General features: G+C 42.4%; 1 pseudogene; it reads left to right on the top strand.

Annotated features, from left to right (window-relative positions):
• The first annotated feature begins 4,604 nt into the window (after positions 1–4,604).
• Positions 4,605–7,142, top strand: LOC142777407 (serine/threonine-protein phosphatase PP1-beta catalytic subunit pseudogene; annotated as a pseudogene).
• Positions 7,143–10,354: the final 3,212 nt, after the last annotated feature.

Raw genomic sequence — 10,354 nt, 5'->3', positions numbered from 1 at the left:
TTTTTTGAAGTACACAGGAACGGTAAGCTGTCATATCACACACATAATTTATTCATACTAATTCAAGGGCACCTAGGCATGACAGGGCCGTGTTTGCCACATTTGAATATACAAAGTACTTACTCGTGCTTCAACATGATGCATGGTGGCAATGTGAGAATGCTGCATTTTCTTTAAATGTCACATGAAATAGGCAACGGAAACACCCTTTTTTATATCAGTGATCACAGTCACAACAGACTAGATTGGAGCAAGCATATATGAGCGGTACCCTGTGCTGAATGTTGCCATGAAAAAATTGTGGGAACAATGCAGCAACGTCACACAACTTCTTTCCCCAATATTCATAAAAATTGCAGGTATATTAGAAACATGTTGCACGAACGCATGATACATAGATCCGTCTCTTCTCATAGTCATTGACTACAAGCATTCAATTGTACACGCTAGGCTTGCCGAGCACAATGCCGTGCCGGCTACTTGTTTGCTGTCCCCAACATTGTAAAAATTATATCTGCTATGAGTAATCTACAATGAAAACCAGATGAAAACAGTCGCTGTCATGTTGCTGTGATGATGAACATTTTCATTTGTGAAACTGTGCGACATACCCACTTACTAGTTTAGTGATCTCAAAAAAGACTTGATTGTAGTTGTCGTACCTTAGCCTGATTGCGCTGAAATGATAATATCATACTGAAGCAATTATCGGCAGGTAAACATGCTTCATAAAGAATGCAGCAAGCTGCGAAACAGTATGAGGCTAAAAGATATTGCAGTCCAACGCTATGTAGTAACGCTGCATAAAAAGCACAGTGAGCTAGAAAACAGTGAGGCAACACAATTGTCACAGTTCTAAAGACATTCACAAAATGTCAACTATACGCTCGTGGTCTCCGTGTGGATGACTAGATACCTTTAGGATGGGGGGGGGGGGGGAGAGGCGGAGACGCGGCCTCAGGAGTAGTTCGAACATAAATTGAGAAACTCATATATCCAACATCAAAGCAGATGAAAGGCTTGCGAAGAAAAAAATGTTGTACCTCTTGTACAAAGTGAATGCTATCCTAAAGCTAGTAATATGTATTAAATGCAAACAAACAACGTATGAAATAGAACATGGACAGCAACACGTAAACATATCAAAACCAACAAACCAATAATGTATGATAAAAATTTTAAACATTGAAAACACGATGAAAAATTAAAATTAACTTTGCATCTCTTTCCCGCAGAGGGCTCTCAGCCGTGGCCCGGGCCAAGGATTGGACCGCCTGCAGGTTGCTTTCCTGCATCGCTGCCGTCCACTCCTGTGCTGCTGTCATATGCCGTACCGAGGAAGCGATGCGGGTGGCTGACTTTTCGATCCCCCGCAGCACCTGCAATGAATCATTATGATGGAATTGTTTGCATGAGCTGCTGATGAACTCTCGACCATCTCGTGGCTCGAAGCAGCTGCTGCCAAGAATTGCAACGTGCACAACAATTACCCCTCAGTTGAAAACCCAGTGGTCTGGTGGCATCCTTTGAAAGTGTGAAGCTTCGTGTACAAGCTATGCCCTCTTCGTTTGGATCAACAAACATTTGCTGAAACTACTCTTCATTCATCTCCTCAAATGCATCTCTTATCATCAAACAGCTCTTTTCAGGCCTAACCAACCTTTTGCCCGGCAGTTTATCATTGCAGATGTCAGATACCGTTCCCTCAATACAATGCATAGTTCTTATTTACGGCCCAAGTTGGTTTCAGTCATCATAACAGAGCATGAAGAATGTTCACGCCCTTTATGTAAAATGTAAACAAAGGGTCTATTCACATCAAGCAACTGCTCGTTCTGCTCGAGGCTCCGGTCGCACTGCGAAGACACCCGACACAAGGTGTCGGCGCGCCGTGGCCTCTGTCGGTGGCGAGGCCCATAGGAGGCTGAGACACTGAAAACATGCGGCATTTTCGTCAACGCATGCTGTGGTAGGCTTGAAGTGTATGGCCATGTTGTGGATAATTGGGATAGTTGAATAACATACGAGAGGTTATTTTCTTTAAATACTTTGATGATCAATAACTTACCCGGTGCAGCAGGCGGGCTTTCAGGGTCACTTGGGGGGCCTTCAGTGGAGTACAGATTAAAAGTTCACGAACTGGGGGCACGTACGTCCCATAATGAATAAAACACTAAGTTCTCAGATGCTTACGTGTCACTGTGTCACTGCGACCTGCAGCCGCGTCAGTGGCTTCCACCTCCACTGCAGGAGCGGGAACACCCGCCTGCTGGAAAGTGTGGCGAGTGTGACCCTTCAGAAAGTGGCCATTCATTACTTTGGCTATTTTACAACGTTACGTACGAAACATTTGGGGAAATGTTTTACACCTATTCAGAGGTCAGTGATACCATGTATTACCATTTTAGTGCATGCACTGCACGTCTGTTATGATAAATAAATATGCCTTTTACTGCAAGGACTGCAACCTATCATTTTAGTTGATAAACCTACCTGCTTTTGAATTCTTTCTCTTGCGCTATCTTCCTGTTCAACAAGGTTTCCTTAAAGGCACCCTTTACAAATATGGGCAATCTCTCTCATGGCACCGCTCAGAAACCCGTGATACTGCTGCGGCAGAGTGCTTACCTGTCGATAGTTGAGGCAAGCGAAGACGCTACCGAAGCGTTTCAGCCCGGTTAGCTGTAATAAGCGAGCACGGAAGCCTGGCAGACCACCCACTCCTGTGCCTCTGGAAATATACACCAATGTCAAAGAACAAATCACCCGCACATTCGACGGTCACTCAAGTTTGTGCCTCCTTAATGGCGGCGGCGTCACGGCGGGCCTCGTGCACCTACCTGCACCACCAAGCCTGCCACTCATCCACGTTTTTCTGCACAGGGTCTTCAAGGTTCAGCGCGTCACTGAGCTATTGCCACAGCCGCCACCGGTCGGCGACTGTGACGCTGTGCTGCAGCTCAATGGCTTTCGCCACGAGTGCGGATGTTCGGTCATAAAGGCGAGCACCAGCGCGCGCTGACCCTCGGAAACGCGGATGAGCAGCTGCTGCTGGTGGCTAGCGGTGCCGTTGCCCTCCACCATGACTGCGCTCGACTGAGTCAACGACTTCGAAAGTTGCGCCGTTTGGTGGTGGAGATATGAGAACAGTAACTGCTTGAAACAGGGTTGTACTTAGCGGCATTACTAAACGTGCCACTAAATTCAGCGTCGTTTTAAAACAATGCCAGAAAAAATACGTTTGTATTGTGCCGTATTCCTTATTGAACGTTTGAACACTAGTGCCAACACAATTTTATAGTGAGCAATAATAGTTAAACATTTTTCAACACGTTACAAACACTCTTCACTTTGCTATACGTTCCCTAAGCCGACGTCAAAATGACGCAAGCCTCCATTTCCCTCATCGGCTGTTCGCTTTCCCTCGTCCTCGCGACCACTGCGGACCGCCTACTTTTGATGTCACCGACAGAACGCCTCCATGCGGATTAGGAATTTGTATATAATTGCACCACAGATTCACTTTCGGTGTGTTACGAAGGTAAATGACATTTTCAAACAAGACAGTGATGACATGCGTGTCATGTAAAAAATGACTACATGTACGTGCATAGCGCGCTGATAGCAGTTTCGCTGGCTTCACATATACTAAATTTGGTACGAATGATGAAGGTATGGGACGGGTGCAAACATGATAATGACATGCGTGTTTCGTAGGAACATCAATAGATGCCACACTCAAGATGCGCTGGCAGGCGTTTCACTAGCTTCACTAATCAAATTTCGTATTACGTGACGTGAATGAAGGACGAAGGTAAGTGTCATGCCCAAACATGTTAATCATAACATGCATGTCATGTGAAACATGACTACCTGCGGCACTCATAGCATGCTCGCGGCCATTTCGATTGCTTCACATTTAATAAATTTGGCATTACGCAACGTGAGTAGACGAGGGACACAAATGCCAGGTGAAAGCATGATAATCATTACATGGATGTCATGTATGGTATAACTTACAGGCCTCCCACTGCTAGTGCTGGTATTGCAAACGTTAGTAGTGCCCTCGTTACGCAACTATAAGCAACGTACTTTCATCTTATCTATCTATACGTGGGTGTGCATAACATTTCTACTTGTGTTCAGTTTGTGTTGCGTCCGTACGCCTCGTAACGTTGTGGTGGTTTTAAATGACATATCAATCCTCCTTACTTACGCTTCGCAAGTCACCAATTCCAAATGTACGTGAGATCTGCCATTTTTTACAGCAGAATAGAGTTTTAAAGGATTGGTTAAGCTTGAGGTTAGCCATGTGTGGTAAGTAGGAATACATCATAATAAATCAGCACACACTTTCTTCATCGTCATCTTTTTCCTCTTTAGGTTCGCTTCCACGAAAAGTGTGCCACTTCATCCGGCACAGCATGCATAACTCTGATGGGCGAGAGAACAGGTATAAACAAAAAGAAAAAAAACAAAAAGTGAGAAGAAAGGGAAATTCATGGACGGATCATTCCCCTTAATGCCACTTCTTTCAGAAACCGAAACAATTACAATATTGTTTTTGTCATATCACTGGTATAGGGTACTAATAAAATTAGTTCTTGTCATGCGAATCGCTAAGCTCGGGCTGAACTTGAGAAATTACAAGAGGATTTTTTTTTGTTGCTTCGGCTTTGGACTTCAGCCAAAAGAATGCTTTAGTGCCATTTGTGCTAACGTTCACAAAACAAAACAAAAAAATAAAATTCAAAAGGCTATCTGTGTTTTGACAAAATAGCAGCAATAATTTGACATAGAAAATTTTGTTATTGTTCTTATTACCATTACATTCAATCACGGTTATTTGTCGTCACAATAACATCTACACTGTCTGGTCTGAAAGTAAGAAAAACAACTATATCGCTATTTTCGTTTTTACGTGTGTCTTTTTTGTCTTGATCATCAAGATATGTACCTGAAGTTTCTCATTAACCCGTGTAATATATTCTTAGCCAAAACCACGAATGGATATGAGCCATGTCTTAGATATGTAGTTACTATCATAATCGGTGAAGAAAACAACATTTTCAGGCAGGAATAAAAAAATATTGAGCTAAATTAGTCATGCTAGATATTCATATATCATCATTCATTAATTAAATTTGCTGTATTACCTATTCCTAGCTCATACGTGAAGTAATGTGGAGGAACACCGAAAAGTTCACAAAACACTCGGCCAATTTACTGCATTGGTTAAGAGCCATGAGAAGAGAAGAAGAAGAAGAAGGCATACCTCTCAAGCCATCACGACGTTACGATGCTTAGTCCCTTCTCAGCTGACTTGCCTGATATTAGTATGGGTCCAAGGTCAATGTGGGTTAACATTGAATGAAATGGCTTAAGCCTTAGGCCACTCATCGCTTGAGCTGCCAAAAGGCCACGTTCTCCCGGTGGTAGAACACTTCACGGAAACCATGTTTCGAAGATTAACTATTAGGACAGATACGATGGAAACAATACCCACATGGACAGAATATAATCACTTAAACTAACCATGGAAACCGTAGTGGAGCCATTCTCTGCAATCAGAAGTGACTATCACGTGATTTCGATGTCTTGTCCCACCAATTATTTTTTCTAGCACAGGGCTGCACTGACTGTGTCACCTCTCTGCCAATGGTGCGGGTAACTCGAAAATTGTGCACATTACTTTTTGTCATGTTCAAAATACCCTCGCGTTAGAACTCAACTTATAAAATCTCCTTTCACAAAATTAGGCTTGACCTTATCGGAGAAAAATGTTTTAACCTACGGTGCCTCATGCTTGGGATATTGCCAAGGGATGCCTGTCATGCCATGTGTAATTTCATTATAACTACTCAACGAGTCCCCCTTTTATTTAGGCATTTAAAATTATTCATCAATTCATTAGGTTAAAATCTTGGTTTTCTAAACTTTTTGCATCAGAATAATATGGCAGTCGGGAATACAAGCTCAAAGGAAAATACACGTAGTTAAATTGAATATTTTACGTAGTATTGCCGTTTAATTTATTATTTCTGGTTTTCAATTTCATAGCTTACGTAAAACAACATTCAACTGTCTCATCGTTGCATTCTTGGCCAATCCCCTAAAGTGGGTACGTGCCATTTAGATAAAAAAGATCACGTCGAGAAAATAGCGGAGGGAGATCTGAACGTGGACAGCGTGATTTTCCGCCTCTTAGAAGACCGGGGATGCCGCCCGGAAAAGACTGTGCCGCGGACAGAGACGGAGATTTTTGACCTCTGCTTCAAGTCGCGGGAGATCTGCATGAGCCAGCCAATCCTGCTTGAGCTCGAGGTGCCACTCAAAGTTTGCGGCGATATTCATGGTCAGTATACAGACCATATCCGGCTCCTTAAACGCGGCGCTTCCCTCCTGAGGCGAACTACACTTTCCTCAGCGACTACGTTGACCGAGGCCAGTAGTCACTGGAGACCATTTGCCTGCTGCTAGCCTACAAGGTTAAGTACCCCGCAAACTTGTCCCTTCTTCGGGGAAACCACAAGTGCGCGTCCATCAACCGCATTTAAGGTTTCTTCGAGGAGTGCTTGAGCCGATACAACATCAAGCTGTGGAAGACGTTCACCGACTGCTTTAACTGTCTGCCCATCGCCGCCATAGTGAACGAAAAAATATTGTGCTGCCGTGGCGGCCTCTCCCCCGACCTCAAGTCGATGAAACAGATAAGGTGCTTCAGGAGACCAACAGACGTTCCAAAAACAGGCCTTTTGTGTGACTTACTCTGGGCGGATCCCGACAAAAACATCCTGGACTGGGACTAGAACAGTCGCGGTGTCTCGTTCACCTTTGGGCAGACGTCGTGTCCAGGTTTCTCACCGGACATGACCTCGACCTAATATGCAGAGCTCACAAATTGTTGAAGATGGCTGCGAGTTTTTTGCCAAACGCCAGCTGGTGACCCTCTTCTCTGCTTCCAACTACTGCGGACATTTTGACAACGGTGATGCCATGATGTCCGTCGAATTGGTGCTATGTTGCAGTTGTGAGATACTGAAACCGTACGGGTGGAGAGTGACCAGCATGACGGTCTCTGCTCCGAAGAACAAGTGACGTCGTCTCGGAGGTCACTGATGAAGTGAGCCTGAGCAGTGGTAAAGGAGATTGTAAAAAAAAAAATAAAAGCTGTTTGTGGCTAAAAGTTTTTGTATCAAGAAGTTCGCTTGCTAACACTTCTTGCTCGATTCCACCAAGGAGGATTAAAGAAAAATTGTTAGATTGAAAATTGCCGGAATGCTTCGCCAGCAGAGGTGAAGCCAACTTTTGCCACTGCCAAGATGGTGCAAACATGCTCTTTCCTGGTAAGGCCCACTTTGTGATCAAGTGTCTTTGATGTTCTTTAATGTAAATTCTACGTTAGTTCTATACTAAAATATAGTTGTTCCCGATGAAATAACACACAGTAACGAGAATAGCTGACTGAACATTCAAAGAACTTTGCCTCCAATAAAGGCTTAATAAGGAAAATTATTAACAATAAGACGCACTTGGAGCACTCCGTAACCCAAAAAACTTTCCACATTAAACTCGTTGGGCGTGCGAGAGAAACGCTCCGTTCTTAATAGCTGAACGGTGATACTTTTTCATGTGCCTAGACAGATGGCCGCTGCCGCCGCTATCTTGCATTAGGCATGACTTCACTCCTTGGCAATGATTTTCATTCGAGTGACTTTTTAAAATTCCCCTGGAATTCTGCATGCGAACGGTTAACCTCATTAAAATTTTATTGTTTACCGACCAGAAGTGATATGAACGCCTTTAATGGTGGTACTGAATACTTTATTCTTGTTCAAGGGCCATGTTTTTATGCACCTCAGATTATTTTTGTAAAACAAAACAATATAGCATAAATGTTGACAATAATAGGGTAATTCAAACTTATAACTTAACCCGTAATATTTGCGTACAGTAAAATGAAGATCTCTCCCATCGCCAAATCTTAGTTCAAATCTTCTAGAGTTTTTCAACAGTATAGAATAAAAGATTACCTGGTAGAAACAAATATAGTACTAGGCACCGATGCTTCTAGAAACAGAAAAAACGCTAATATTTTTGTGCTTCAAACATTTCCTTCGAAAGAATTCAGCACAATCATCATAGCCAATTCGCTTTCGGTGTGTGTAGCTATTACAGTATCTGGCAAATCCACGTGCCCTACTCATGAAACACAAAAGAAGCTAGTTCTCGTGTAGTAAACGTCTTGAATATCAACTCAAAAGGGCTAATGGACGTCTCGATGAAGACATTTTACAGCCGTAGATGGCTTGGTGACTGTCCGAAAGCTGTACTAATGTCCTACAAGTTCTCATCTAAAAACGTCTTGCCAGACGACGTTTAGACAATGTCTAAACGTTTTCTTTTTTTTGCTAGTTGCATCAAAAAGCTAAAGAAGTATTATCACATAAGAGAACTTTGTCGAATAGGCCTTGTTGGTTTGCCATACTCGTAAGCTGTCGAACGTGAAAGATGTAGAAAGGAACACAGAGGCTGTCTACGTCATGCACGTGCAACAGTTTACGAAAATGGTAATCCAGTAAGTCTTAGTCGACACCCTTCTCATTAGTGGTAATGCTTTTTTTAAATATTTAGTGCAACTACAGCAAAAAACAAAACGTTTAGAAAACGTACATCCGTCCATCAATCAGTCCATCCATCCATCCAACCATCCATTCACGACTGCATAACGAGCATAAGTGACTAGTCAGAACATGAAAATCATGACACGTATACTATGAATGACATGATTTAGATCTCATGGTCCACCTGCTGCTCTTGCGGTGTTTTTGTCCACATGACATATTGAAAAACGGGTATGGTATGACATGACTGCATGGCGAGTATAAGTGACAGCCCTTAACGTGAAAACTAGGACATTTGTGTCATTGAAGAACAAGACTACAAGCTACGCTCACAGCACTTCCACGGGAGTTTCGTTAGCTTCTCTTATACCAAAATTAGTATTACGTGACGCGAACGAGCGACGAAGTTAAATGACATTTTGAAACATCACAGTCATGACATGCGTGTCATTTAAAAGATGACTACATGTACGTGCATAGCTCGCTGAAAGCAGTTTCACTGGCTTCACATATACCAAAATTTGTACGAATGATTAAGGTATGTGACGGGTACAAACAAGATAATTATGACATGCGTGTCATGTAAGAACATCACTACATGCCACACTCAAGATGCGCTGGCAGCCGTTTCGCTAGCTTCACATATATCAAACTTGGTATTACGTGACGCGAATGGAAGACGAAGGAAAATGACGCGCCCAAGCATGATAATCATGGCATGCGTGTCATGTAAACCGCGACTACCTGCGGCGCTCATAGCACACTCGCGGCCATTTCGATAGCTTCACATATACTAAATTTGGTATTACGTAATGTGAGTCGACGACGAACACAATTGTCAGGTGCAAGCATAATAATCATTACATAGAACTCATGTACGGTATAATTTACATACCTACTACTGCTAGTGCTGGTATTGCAAACGTTAGTAGTGCCATCATTACGCAACTATAAGCAACGTACATGCATCTTATCTATCTATACGTGAGTTCGCATAACATTTCTACTTGTGTTCCGTTTGTGCTACATCCGTGGGCCTCGTAACGTTGTGGTGATTTAAAGAGAGATATCAGCCCTCCTCATTCACGCTTCGCATGTCATGAACTTCCATTGTACATGGGATTCGCAATTTTTTACAGTATATTAGAGTTTTGAAGGATTCATTTTGCATGAGGTACGCCTTGTTTTGTAAGTAGGAAATCATCATAATGAATCAGCACAGACTCTCTTCATCGTCATCTTTTTCCTCTTTCGGTTCACTTCCACGAAAGGTGTGCCACTTTATCCCGCGCAGCATGCATAACTCTGATGAGCGAGAGAACAGGTAAAATAGAAAGAAAAAGAGAAAAAGAGAGAAAAGAGATATTCATGGTCGGATCATTCCTCTTAATGCAACTTCTTTTAGAAACAGAAACAATTTGAATATCGTTTTTTTTGTCTTATAACCGGTACAGAATTGTAATAAAATTAGTTCTTGTCATGCGAATAGCTAAGCTCGGGCTGAACTTGAGAAATGACAATAGGCTTTTTTTCCTGCCACAAGAATGCTTTAATGCCAATTGTTCTTACCTTCACAAAACGAAACAAAAAATAAAAAAAACAAAAGGCTATCTGTGTTTTAACGAAATAGCAGAAATATTTTGACATAACTTATTATTATTATTCCTATAATATTACTTTTATACATGGTTATTTTTCGTCAAGTTAACATCTACACTGTCGCGTCTGAA

Source organism: Rhipicephalus microplus, chromosome X, assembly GCF_043290135.1.
Source record: "Rhipicephalus microplus isolate Deutch F79 chromosome X, USDA_Rmic, whole genome shotgun sequence".
In the NCBI taxonomy this organism is placed as follows: Eukaryota; Metazoa; Arthropoda; class Arachnida; order Ixodida; family Ixodidae; genus Rhipicephalus; species Rhipicephalus microplus.
Note: the sequence above shows the minus strand (reverse complement) of the source record. Positions and strands in the feature narration are given on the sequence as shown.